The sequence below is a fragment of the Macrotis lagotis genome, chromosome 6, assembly GCF_037893015.1.
Source record: "Macrotis lagotis isolate mMagLag1 chromosome 6, bilby.v1.9.chrom.fasta, whole genome shotgun sequence".
Classification (NCBI taxonomy): domain Eukaryota; kingdom Metazoa; phylum Chordata; class Mammalia; order Peramelemorphia; family Peramelidae; genus Macrotis; species Macrotis lagotis.
In genome coordinates this window covers 71,816,962-71,831,358 of record NC_133663.1, presented here as the reverse complement: position 1 = coordinate 71,831,358, position 14,397 = coordinate 71,816,962, and the positions used below count along the sequence as shown (strand labels likewise).

Below are 14,397 nucleotides of genomic sequence, written 5' to 3'. Positions count from 1 at the left end.
ACCCTTTACCTTACTGGAAGTACTTCTCTCCTGCATATCTCAAAAATTACTATAGAACTGGCTATTTTTATATATGTGAGATGTATGATGGAGAGTGCTTTTACTTGATTTGGTTTTTAAAAGCAAAACACAGACATCATTTTAAAAAATAATGTAAATTTATTGATAGAAAGAAAGCAGGCACTGCCAGCCCAAAATAAGAGAGTTTTGTAAATGTGCTTTTAAAATCTACAATCCCATCATCATTCAGATTTGTTCTCTCATTTTGGGCTACTAAATTAATATAAGAATTAATATAAGAAGGAAAATAAAACACTACATTATTCTAAACTTTCTTGCTTCATTCAATTACTCAAAGAAGGCAATGCACCATAAACAAGCACATTTTTAATCTCTCCTTATATTCCTCACTTTAACAGGTAAAAATTAATGCAGGTGAGGTGATCACTGGAGGTTTGCAATATTCTAATTTTTTAGTCATTTCTTTCTACATTTTAAAAGCATTAAAAATATCCAGATCAAGGCAAATTTTAAAAATCTTTGGAATCATACATGGTGTCAAAACAAAATTTATAATTTTTTTTAAAAGCCAGCAAGCAATTTTCCATAAATTCTCAGAAAGTGCTGAAATTCATTCTTCAGTTGAAAGTGGGGAAAAACTTCATTTTCTTGCTTGTCTAGTGTTTGTGTTTAGCTTGAAAATAAGCTTGTATTTTTTTGGCTTTGGTAATGTCCCCTTGTCCATCAGGCCAGTTGTCATGATCTATTAAAATTAAATGAGTTGAAATAAATCTTTAATTATTATGGAAAAATGCATGAAGTTTTTTCCCTTTCAGGAAATAAGCACATTCCTAAATCCATTCCAAGTTTAGAACTATCTCTTCAACAAATCCCCTACAATTCCTGGAGGAAAACCCATCAGAACATTAAGCAAATTCATTAATTAGAATTCAACTAATAAATTATTAAGATATGTAACATTAAGATATGTAACATTGGGGGGCGGCTAGGTGGCGTAGTGGATAAAGCACTGGCCTTGGAGTCAGGAGTACCTGGGTTCAAATCCGGGCTCAGACAATTAATCATTACCTACCTTACATAAAAAAAAAAGATATGTAACATTGGTCAAAAGAGAGGTTATACTGTTCAATTAAAATCTGGGCTGGAAAAACCAGGGTATGGACCAATATAATTGGGATTTCAGAATTTTTCTTTTTGTTTATTATACAATTTTAAAAGGGATCTCCTTATAGGAAATGACATATATGCTTTTGTGCTTCAACAGATCTAGAAGCTTGACAATATTGGTGCTACTTCTACAAAAGAGTCACAGTGGATAAACCTGGTGTCAGTAAGACCTGAGTTCAACTTTAGCCTCAGGCACTGCCTAGCTATGTACCTAGCTGTGTGAAAGAGAACTTCTCTCAAGCTCAGTTTCCTTATCTTTAAAAGCAGAACTAATAATAGCACCTACCTCCTAGGTTATCAGGATCAAACAGAATACTTGTAATGCACTTAGCCCATGAGAGCACACAATGGGGATTTGTTAAATGCTTGTTTTCTCCTTCCTTCCTTCCTTCCTTCCTTCCTTCCTTCCTTCCTTCCTTCCTTCCTTCCTTCCTTCCTTCCTTCCTCCCTCCCTTCCTCCCTCCCTCCCTTCCTTCCTCCCTCCCTTACTTCTTTCCTAACCTCCAGACTACAATACAACTACACTTCGTCTAGCAGGATTCTTACCAAAATCATTATGTAAATTCTTCAAAAAAGGATCTGGTCAACAGAACTCACTCTGGGATTAAGGAAATTTTAAAAATTATAATTATATTTCTAAAAAATGTATTTCCTTGGTAACCCCATGTATTTTTATGTATTTAAAAACATGACTGAGAAAATTAGCTTCTCCACAGTGATTAAAGGATTCATGACACCCCAAAATGATAAGGATCCCCTATTCTAGTTCTTCTATCTTTCCAAACTTGTGTCACAGTAGTATAGTCTATCTGCCTTCACAAAAAGAATTTCTAATTAAATACTTATTGAATAGAATATTTTACATCATCTTGGGCATCCCAGTCACAATTGTTAGAATGTATATTTGTGTATTTTGTGTGTGTTGATATATATATATATATATATATATATATATATATATATATGTAGATAGATAGATATAGATAGATAGATGGATAGAACCTTATTTAAGGTCAAGAACATCTTTCCACTGTTCTCTCAATCACTAAAAATGTTGATTCTTAAGAGACTAAGATCTAGGATTTCTAGGATCTGTAGCTGTTTAATTATCAGTGAGAGACTATTAGTGTTAAAAAGAGAGCAGTACATAATTTCCTAAATTCAATTCAGTTCACTTGTTTCTTCCTATTCAATCATATTCAAATCTGAATATATATATATATATATATATTATATACACACACACACATATCTATGTGTATGTGAACATTTAAATGGAATTGCTGAATTAGAATGTTGGAAAAGGAGTAATGTCTTCTAAGATCGAAAAGATAGGATGGGGACAAGTTGTGAAGGACTTTAAAAGATAGAGGGATTTATTTGTATTATATTCTAGAAACAATAATATAGACACACTGAAAATTCAGAGCCATATAGTCAATTGTGTCATAGACAGTCAGTCATATAATCAATACTTAAGGAAAAATTAATTTGGCATCAAGTGTCTGAGGCTGGATTTGAACTCAGATCCTCCTGACTCCAGGGCCAGTGCTCCACTGCACTACCTAGCCACATGGCACAATGGATGGAACACTGGCAATGGAATCAGGAAGACAGGATTTGGAATCCACCCTCTGCCATTTACTAGTTGTGTGACTTTGGGCAAGTTACTTAACCCTGATTACCTGGCATCCAGGACCATCTCCGGTCACCCTGATTCATATCTGGCCACTGAACCCAGATGGCTCTGAGACTGGTGATTTATCACAGCATGTCCTCTCTCAAATCCAATTCATGTGCTTGTCATGGCATCACCTCCCTTTTGTCATGGTCTTCTTCAAAAATGAAGGACAAAAGCAAACAAACTTTGGCATCAGGATATAGGATGGAATGGGGTGATAAAAGACTTGAAATAAAGACTGAAAAGGAGGCTGCTGAAAATATCTAAGTTAGAAGTAATGTAGGACTAAACTAAAGTGGTAACTATGAGACGGAAGACCAGGTTCGACGTGAAAGATGTTGTGAAGGTTGAAATGGCAAGATTTGGCAACTGAGTTAATATGTAGGTTGGAGAAGAGTGAGAATTGAGAATTGTGCCAAGGTTAAGAATAGAGGAGACTGGAAAGATGGTAGTATCTTCAACAAAAATAAGAAATTAAGAAAAAAGAAGAGTTGGGGGGTGGAAAGATAATGAGTTCAGTTTAAGACAAGTCAAATTTGAAATATCTTCAGGATGCACAGTCCGACACATCCAATAACTACTTGCTGATGTAGGATTGATGGGTCAGGGAAACACTGGCTATATAGCTAGTACTCAGACTCATAGAGATGATTTCAAGGGTTTTTAAGGTGTACAGAAAAAGTATTTCATAATGAAAATAAATTTTTGAAGAAATTCAACTTATTTTTATAATTATAAAACCATTTTGTTGGTTTGTTGTTCTCCATACTTTAAATTCTCTCAAGATGATCTGACTTAGTTCTCACATTAATTTTTTTCAGTCTTGTTTCCCCCTCTAATACTTTGCACTGTTTTATGAGGTAATAGCACTCATAATTTTCCTCCACCATCTTATGTAACATTTTGCAAAGCACTTTCTATCCTAAAATTGTATTATCTCAGTATGCTATATCTCTCTGGCAAAAATTCCAAGTTTTGTTAATAAGGTACTAAGCTAGTTTGGCTTCTTTTTTATGATTTGTTTTAAAATGACAACATTTTTGTGAACATTTTACAAAATGTTGATAATCAGCATCAAAGTCATTTTGTTTACACATATCCCAATTATAAGCTTTAACAGCTTCTTTTAGTAAGTCAAGATGGTATTAACAATGCAGGCAATGTCTTCCTCTCAACCTTGATCTTTATTTTTACTTAAAACTAACTATGACTGCACTTACATTTGACTGCATAGAGAATTATTTGGGGGGGGGGTATATTCTACCAAGTTATACAACAAACATTGATTATATGTTCACGGATTGACAGACCCAGAAAAAAAAAGAGAAAATCGTTTTCCTATATCATGAAATACTGCAGTTCAAGGAAATTTCCTTTTCAAATTATTTATCATAAAGTGCCCTTTTAAAAGGGGGAAAAAGTAATCTTACAACTCAAGAAATAATTTTTAAAAATTTTAAGTCAAAGTTTTGATCAATTATTTTTCTTTATGATTCACCCAGTATGTCTAACAAGTGGGAATACGAAGTTTGACCAGCATCCACAACCACAGTGTGCCCTGTAATATATGATGCTGCAGGAGATAACAAGAAGCATGCAACAGAAGAGAGCTAAAAAATAAAATATGCCTATGTTATATTCATATATACATTGTACAATTGTATAGACATTTATCTATAAATAACTTTCTATCTATATTTACAAATATATGTATATAAACATTCACATATATTACAGAATCACAGTGTTAGAATCTGAGATATCATTTCATAAAATATGAACATAAAATTAAATTTCTTATATGACATCAATGGGTAAATGGTCATTTGAATTGTTTTAACCAATAATTTTCTGAACCAATTTTATTTTTAGGAAATATTCATTGTTAGAAAGTTTTCCCTTCAGGAGAAATCTGATGTAACATCTAGTCACTGGACTTATATATATGTATGTGGTGCCTACTTTAGATACACTAAATAATATATCCTAAAGCAAAATTCTGACTGCATGTGTGCTTTATGTATCCTCACTAAACATCTCCTTGTTCAATTTCTATGAATTGGGGAAATTACGGGATTGGAGGGTAAAAGTGTTAGAAGTAAAAGATAGTATTTAACTTGTATTGAATAAACTAATAGTGAAATAGGAAATAGGAAATTGCAGCCTATGTGTGAATAAAATCTGAGATATGTATTCATTACACAAGGAATCAATAACATAAATTTCTATTTGACATACACACACATATGTGTATATATATATATATATATATATACATATATATATATATATATATATATCCTATAATTTCCACATTGAGATACATCCTTACCCTCAGATCTGAACACACAAGACTCATGTTTTCTCAATTTAGATTCAGCATTATTTTTGTTCTTCTTTCAGGATAAAGAATTTTTCTATTTTTTAATTCATCTGCTGCCCCCCCCAGGCATAAATGAAAGATCTTACTTTTATTAATTTCAGCCGATATCCTCCAAATTGTTGAATCCATTTTCTCACTATAACTCAGGGAAACTGATGATATTTGGTATATATAATTAAATGACTTGAACTTTTGTCTTAGAGCTTACTAATATGAAATATTTTATTTACTGAGAAACAGCAAATACACATTTCTTCCTTAATGAATGAGTTGTGAAATACATATGGTATTCATAATTTTTCCTTAACTGCATCTGAAGGCACTAAAAACCAAGTGTCTCTTTTTGATCTAGTCATCCAGTCTTAGGAAGATCTTCCCATAATTGATTTCTATCAATTTAGCACTTTGAATCCCAGATGAACTTATGAATGAAAACTTTAGTGAATCCATTAGCTTCTTAAAGATCTTTTTAAAATTGTATAGTATGATGTTCCCTCAAATATTCTAGCTGTCTTCCATCCCCTGATTTTTTGTTGAACCTCTAATATAACATAGTTATGAGAGAGAGAGAGAGAGAGAGAGAGAGAGAGAGAGAGAGAGAGAGAGAGAGAGAGAGAGATATTACCTCCTCAAGAACACTAAAATTCTTAGCTGGACAATATTGATAGAATTTTTCAAAGTGGGTCTCTCCAACTATTTCATAGCTGCTACAGGCAGATGGGGAATATATTATTCCCTAGGTTTGGGAAGAAAAGGGCAAGTTCAAAAAACAGAATAGTTGAGTTCCAACAAAAACTTTCAGCAAGTAGATTTAAATAGTAAAAGACATTAGATATAAAGGTCTATTGAGCTACTATTTGTGCTTCTCTGTAATGACAAAAAGAGTTCCAACTGTCCTCCCTACTTGCCTGGTCTCTGACTTAATTGCCAGCTAAAGTCTAAGCTACCAATAGTAAGAGTAAACAAGAAAAAAATTGTATTTCTCAGTAACTTTTAGAATATGTGCCCTAAATAAATAAGATCCAGTGTCTAGAGAAATTTCACAGTCTGAAAAGTTTTATGTCTCAGTCTTTTAAAATGCAAAGTATTTTCCCAATTGTTTATATCATGTTTTGTTGATTTATTACTCTTCTATCCTTCTTACTATTTTGACCAGCAATTTATTGCTGCTAGACTCTCTCAAGGAGCTCAGGCCAAACAAGCAAAACCCACATGAATGCATTAGCAAAGTACTTGATAAATTTTGTTGCACAAGCAAGTATACTTTGACTATTGACAGAATTTCTCTCTAACTCTATATTGTCTAATATTCTATTTTGTAGTAGCTATGACTAACAAGAAATATATAACAAATACACAAATTGTATGCACATAAGTATTTACCCACAGGACTGATACAATTGATTCTTATGACAGGCCCATTCTGTTGCCAAAGTTTTGGTCATATTTTCAACCAGTCTTACTGCTCTACTGTGCCTTTTAAAGAAAAATAATTTAAGGCTTCATTCAACTTCAACTAGTTATTCATATTTGTATGAAAACTTACTGGTACATTAAATCACAATAGAACACTTCAAAAAAATCACTTCTGTTTAGAAATTTTTGGAGTTGCACCATCCCTGACTGTCTGTTAGAAGATGAGGGAAAACTGTTTAGCATTTCAAGCAAGTTCCCATAAGTTATACTGAGAACCAAATGATATTAAAAGAAAATTACCTACATATGCATCCAAACTTATGGAAATAAGTAGGGCAACCACTCTTTAAAAAGAGCAAGTTGGGAAGAATTATATGAACTGATGCAAAGTGAAGTGAGTAGAGCCAGAATGTTGTACCTAGTAACAGTAACACTGTATGATGTAGAATTATGATTCATTCTCAGAACTACAATGATTCAAGATGATCCCAAATGACTCATTATAAAAAATGTTATCTGCCTCTCTCCTTCTTTCTTTGTTTCTCTCTCTCTCTCTCTCTCTCTCTCTCTCTCTCTCTCTCTCTCTTCCTTTCTTTTGTCTTCTTACAGAAAATAGCTAATATGGAAATATTTTCATGATTGAACACATATTACCTATTAGATTGCTTACTAACTCAGAGAGGAGAGAAGGGAAAGATGGAAGAAAATAATTTGAAGTTGAAAACTTTTTAAAATTGGAAGAAAAGAATTTGGAACTCAAAACTTTTTTAAAAGTTTTAAAACAACAATTTTTTTAAAAAAGTTAAAAAAACAATTTTTAAAAACATCAATCAAATATAAATTTGTCCCTTTTGATTAGAATGCTCTCTCTCTCCTCATCTTTGCTTATTTGCTTCCAGGTCTTCCTTTTAGTCTCAATTAAAATCCCCTCTTCTACAATAACACTTTTCCAATTCTTTTTTTCAAAATTTTAATTATTTGCTATTTCTCTATTAAATTTTTTGTACATATTTATGGTATATCTCTCCCCTCCTTCCACTTATGTTGTGAGACAGATTCCCTGAGGCACTTCAGTAAAGATCATTCTTCAAGGTTAAAAAAAAAAAGATACCCAGCACCGCCCCCCAAGAAAAGGATATTTAACTCCCATCTGAAATATGAAAAAGAAGAAAAAAAATCTCAAGATGGATGACACACCCTCCAAATAGTACCTAAGGATTTCACAGACAGTTTCACCTGCAGGCAATGCAAAAAAAAAGGCATCAAGAAGGTCTAAAACCTGAAAAAGGCTAAATGATTGGCTTTATCCTAGAGTCCTGTATAAATAGTTAAAGTAAAGCATGGTGAGGAAAGGTAGAATTATGATAGAGGATATGCACTCTGTGTCTATGGTATGACACATAGAAATATCTATGGCATTCATGAGCATTCAACAGTCCTGACTATGAGGAATAAATAAGTCAATGCTTGTTATGTCCTTAGGTTGTATCATCTTTCACCTGATCATGGAAGCAATCCCCAAATAAAGATGGGCCTAAGCAAGTGCATAGGAATATTTTAAAGTATCTTCTTAAAGCGCCACAGGAAAGAGAAGGAAATTTGAAATCACTAAAAGAAACCCAAAATTAGATTTAAAGCATTTGAACAAAGTTCCAAGACAAAAGAAGGATGCAAAATTTCTTACACAGCTTTAGGAAATCCTTGACTTAAGAGGACAATGATATTCACAATGGATCCTCCATGTTATTTCATTCAGAACTTGTAAACTGGTCAAAAAACAATAAAATTATATCATTTTCAGACAACATGAGATAGTAAGGGGTAACTGAAATCTGAACATCTCTATTCAAATCTCTGTTCTGTCACTTGCTACCCATGTAAGCTTAGGGTTAAGGAGCCCAGGCTCCTTAGCAAACTATTGCTGGACACAAAGATCAATTGACCTCTATTTATTTTCTCCCGGTTAAAGAATTTCTTATAAGTTTGTTCTTTTCAGTCTTTCTTTAGATAAAAGTCTCACTTCTACATCAGTATAGCTTTACTCTGGTGTTTGAGTTAACATAGTTCAGACCATCATCCAATATGTTAAGTATTTAATCAATAAAGAGACTGAACTATGTACTATTATATAGTACTATATAGTACGGGCTTTTTCCAAGCTGTGTTTGGAACACTTGAGAGGGCACAATTAAAATGACAGAACAATAACTATATATAACTATTATTAAGTTTATTAGAATAATAATCCAATAAACCAACTAACTACATCTTTTAATATAATACTAAATCATTAGTCTATTATACTTTTGTCATTGTGAAGTTTCAGTCATGTTCAACTCCTTATGATGCCATGTAGACTTTACTAGGCAAAGATATTGGAGTGGTTTTTCTATTTCCTTCTCCAGCTAAGATAAAACAGGTTAAATTACTTAACCTGGGTCAAATAGTAAGTGCTGTGGCTATATTTTAACTCAGGAAGATGAGTCTTCCTGATTCCAAGTCTACTATTCTATCTACTGTGTCATGTAGTTGGCCCCTAGACTATTTATTAGATATTAATAAATGTCTTTGTAACTTATGATAGAAGATAGCATCTACATCCAGAGAAGGAGCTGTAGAGTTTAAAGACCAAAGTTTATATTATCTTCAATTTTTTAAAGTTGTCATGTATTGTCAATTTTTCTTTCTAATGTTTTCCTTCTTCCATTTAAATTTGATTCTTCTCTCACAACATGATCAATATAGACCTATTATTTAGCAAGGTTATAAATGTAGAGCCTATATCAGACTGCTTTCTGTCAGGGGGAGGGAGAAGGGAAGGGAGGGAGAGAGAAAAATGTAAAAAACAAAAACCAAAACTGTCCAAAAAAAAAAAAAAAAGATTGGTTAAAACTACTGTGACATATAGTTGGAAAACCAAATAAAATATCAAAAAAAAAAAATAAATGCCTTTGGAAGCTTCTAGAAATTCTTTTTTGTTTGTTATTTGGGGGGTTTTTTTGCAAGGCGATGGGATTAAGAGATTTGCCCAAGGTCACACAGCTAGGTAATTATTAAGTATTTGGGGTCAAATGTGAACTCAGATCCTCCTGACTCTAGGGAAGGTACTCTATCCACTGTACCACCTAGTTGCCCTATTTCTAGAAAATTTTATTATAAAAATATGATTCTTAAATTGAAAACAAGATAGGAAAATATGAATACATTGGGCTCTATTAGCATTCCACCCATTAAGTCATATTACATGGCATGGAGGAACCATGAAATTTCAAAAACTCTACTCATAGAGTACCAATATTATTTAGAATACATCACTAATTCAAGTATGGTTTGGGAAAGGTCTCCAGGTCCTTGCATGAGAACCAGCTTCAGCCTACTTGGAGATATTTACCACCAGACAGGATGCAAGATGGTAAATATTTTAGCTCCTAATGAAGATCACCTACTAAATTGTAGAGAGGCTGCAATGTACTTCAGTGCAGGGAACATTCATTTTTGCCAAGTCATAGCTTCTTTTAAAAATGGGCATTTCAGTGCAAGAAAGACTTCTTATGGGAGTTTGTGATCTAACAATAAAGAAAGGTCCAGCTTCTCTGAGTATATACCATCACTACCTACTTTGCAAAGGTTAAAGGTGCCAGTCAGGTTGGTTTCAAGCATAGCATTCCATCCCTTTGAAGTGAAGAGTTCAGCAGGAGACAAGAACTGACCTCCCTCATTGTTCACCAAGAAATTCATCTTCCCATGTATGTCCAGATTTAATCAAATTGTTATCCTAAAACAAGCACAAGAAAATAAATTGGTTAAAGACCCCAAACTGTCACTGATGACCTTATAATGAAGATTAGCATGGCTGGAATCCCTCCACAACAGACCCTAACACCCTTAATACCCATCAGAAAGAGCTAAGAGTAGGCAGTTCACAAATCTGTAAAGAAAAATATATTTTTGAAGAACAGGTATTCTGCCTCTTACTAATGGTTCACTAGTTCTAAAAATCCAGAGATCATATTGCCAGAGACTAATTCTCCCTTCTGACCCACCATATGTCAAGGACTCAACCAATATTTATTGATGGAAATGGGAAAAGGGCTGAGCCTCAGTGATTTTTACACTGTAGTCAATGATGCATGTCCTAGTAAAGGTAAAGTGGAAAGGAGTATAAGATATGGAGAAAGGAGTTGTTGTTCAACCATTTAGTCATTTCTTCATGATTTCTTGGTCTGTGGGATTTTCTTGGTAAAGATCCTGGAGTTGCTTGCCATTTCCTTCTCCAGTTCATTTTTTTTAAACAGATGAAGAACTGAGACAACTAGGGTTAAGTGACTTGCCCAGGATCCTACAGCTAGTAAGTGCCTGAGGACTGATTTGAACTCAGGAAGAAGAGCCTTTCTGACTCCAAGTTCAGCATTCAACCATATCACCTAGCTGCCCCATACAAGAAAAAAAACAATGTCACTAAAATAAGACATAAAATTTCTCAGTCCTTATCCTGAGCAGCTAGTGGATGGTGTGCCTGGCCTGGAATCAGGAAAATTTTAATTCAGATCTGGTATCAGCTATTTCCTAGTTGTGTGCAAGTCACTACCCTCTTTCCTCCTTCATTTTCTCATTTGTAAAATAGTGATAATGACAGCACCTACCTTAAAGAGTTGTTGTGAGAGTCAAATAAGATAACATTCTTTTTTAGCATAGTGTCTGGCATTTAATGTGTGCTGTATAAATGTTGGCTATTATTATTTTTGATAAAACACTAGAGAAGATAATGCTGTTAAGTTTTATCTGAGGAAAAAACTCAGAACTGGTTTGTTTGGTGAAGTGGAAATTCACTGCTTTCAACACACAATTGGTACTCACTGACTATCGGCTTGTTTTAAGTTTTCATTTATAATACAACAAAGAAATCACTAACAGCTAAATGAAGTATGGATGGGGAGAAAGAGATCTGAGGAAAGAAGACCAATGAGAAAATTATGGAGCTATGTAAAAGATGGAGAATCTGTACGATGGTGATGATTTTATAATAGGAGAGATGCTGTGAAAGAAAAAAATGACAATGGATTAGATTGTGAAGTGAGTGTGAAAGAGGATGACTTGGCAGATATGAATGATTGGGGGGTTTTTTACCTTAGTAATTTACATATAGGAGGCACTTAATGATTTTTAGATTTACTTGTTTTGAATACATACACACACACACACACACATATATGTACTTAAAAAGGCAAGAAAGTGAATGTTTCAGAAAAAATTTGAACAACATTCATAGGAAAAGATATTTATAGTTAATCTGTTCTCAACCAGAAAAAAACTGCTGAAAAGAAATAAATCATTTCCTAAGCATTTTTACTAAACAATAGTACTTTAGGATGAGAAATATGTCCAACAAGTACTTAGTAACATCTTGTACTCTCCACATAATTCTCATAACTTTTAGAGTAACAAAAATTAGAAATATTAGAACTGTTAGTTTTTTACTCTTCTTTTCAAATATTATTGCACTGGATGGGAGTAACAATGGCTAGACTGGAGGACAGAGGGTCAGCATTTAATTCTTCGGCTGTAGATTTCAATATATCAGATTTACAGGAAGCGATAACTACATTATACTCTGGTAAGAAAACCAAACAAAAACACAAAAGTATCTTATTAGACCAAAAAAAGTGAATTTTAAAAAGATTTTATTAGTTGTTGCCAATTTCATTGATAGTCATACATATTGCAATGAATCCATAACCTAATGTACTCCATTAACAGATCAAAGACTACCTAGAGATTGCATATCCTGTTGGGGGACGATCTACATGAATGAGAAAAGACAAAAGGTCAAGACAGGTTGTTGAACAGCTTGCCAGTTTGGCTGGTATATGGAGTACCTAAATGGGAACAGAGATAAATAGAACTGGAAGGGCAATTTGGGGACAGAAAACAGAAAGCCTTGAATATAGGATTAAAATTTTATTTTATAAAAAATCATAAGAATACATTAAAGATTTTTGAGAACAGTAGTGACATGGTCAGATCTAGAGACTAGAAAGGTAATTTTGGCAGCTGTTTAAAAGGATGGAGTGGGCAAAGGAAAGAATGGAGATAGAGAGCAATTTGGAATCCAAGAGGAAATCATAAATCTTTGAATAAGGGTGGTAGAATAGTTAGTAGAGGGTGCTGGGCATTATTAATATTTTGCAGGTTTTATAGGTAGAACTTGATAACTAAATAGAGATTAGGATTAAAGCAGAAGGAAGACAGAATTAATGTCTGAGGTTTCAAACCTGAAGAACCAGCTAGATGTTGGTACCACCAAAAGAACCAGGAATGCTGGGAAGAGGGCAGGTTGGAGAAGCTGAGAAGATGGGTTCAAGTTCGAATGAGTTAGAGATACTAGTGGATTCTAAATGCAAAATAACACCAGGTAGACGGGGTCTTAGGAGAGAGAATAGCATATCTAGTTTGGAATCACCCAGATACCAGGAGAGCTGTTGATCAAATCACAAGGGAAGGAATGAAGAGATAGAAGAGGAGCCCAGGGCAGAACCTGAAAGGATATCTTCCCTGTGTGACTGGGAGAAAGGAAAGGAACTAGTAGAATATAGGAGTGGTTTGGCAGCTTATTTATTTCTGTATCTAACCCAATTCTTTTCAAAGTGTGGTGTCACTTAGTTGACTGAATTTAAATTGACACCGATAATTGACAGTTATATAAATGTCCAGAAGTTCATACTTTACCTATGCTATCTCCTTTGAGACAGCTATTATAAATATTATTGGTCCCATTTTACAGATAAGGAAACTGAGGTCCAGCTAGGGTGATTGACCTATGGTCACATGGTCAATGATTAATAAATTTTGGTCACATGATTGTCATGGTCATATGATCAATAAATTTTGCAATCTCCTTTCCAAGAGTTCACCACACATTTTCCCCAATTGAGCTAAACTTCTTAGTCAAGATCTAAGGTACAGGTTTTACTTAATCCTTTGTTTGTTTATCTGTTTAAGAAAAAAAAGAGTTGTATTAGATGGTCTCTTGGGGCCTGCCAACTCCTGTTCTCTGAGACTCTAATCCTTGAGCTAATTAATTAGAAAAAAAATCTGTTGTTTAATTGTGTTGGACTCAGCGTCCCCATTTGGAATTTTCTTGGCAAAGAATCTAGAATGCTTTACCATTTCCTTCTCCAGCTCATTTTGATATGAGGAAACTGAAGCAAATGGGGTTAAATGACTTGCCCGGGATCACATAGCTAGTAAGCATCTGAGACCTAATTTGAACTGCAGTCTTCCAGATTCTAGCCCAGAGTTCTATCCATTATATCAGCTAGCTGCCTGAGCTTCACTAGATCTGTGCATGAAAAATAGAAATAATAGAATGAATATATTGTCAGTCATACTAAAGGGTGATATAGTACCAAGAAGTGGTAACAGCCTCATGCCATCTTTTTTGCTACACTTAGAATACTGTTCTTAGTCCTAAACTCCCCACCTATGTCCTTAGCCTCTCCTCTTTTTCCTTTCAGCCCCTTCTGTCTCTTCTAAATGATAAGAAAATAAAAATAAAGTACTTCAAGTTTGCAAAGTATTATATGTATGTTTGTATTTTGTCTTCTGTCACTTGATCTTTACAATAACTTTGAGAACTTCCAAAGAGCTTCAAAGAATTTTCTGCCCATTCCAGAGAAGAAATCTGAAGATGAAGGTAAGGCCCTTTCCCACAGTTACAATACAGCAATTA

General features: G+C 33.9%; 1 pseudogene; it reads right to left on the bottom strand.

Annotated features, from left to right (window-relative positions):
• Window positions 1-619: 619 nt before the first annotated feature.
• Window positions 620-14,096, bottom strand: LOC141492142 (peroxisomal trans-2-enoyl-CoA reductase-like; annotated as a pseudogene).
• Between the last annotated feature and the right edge of the window lie 301 nt (window positions 14,097-14,397).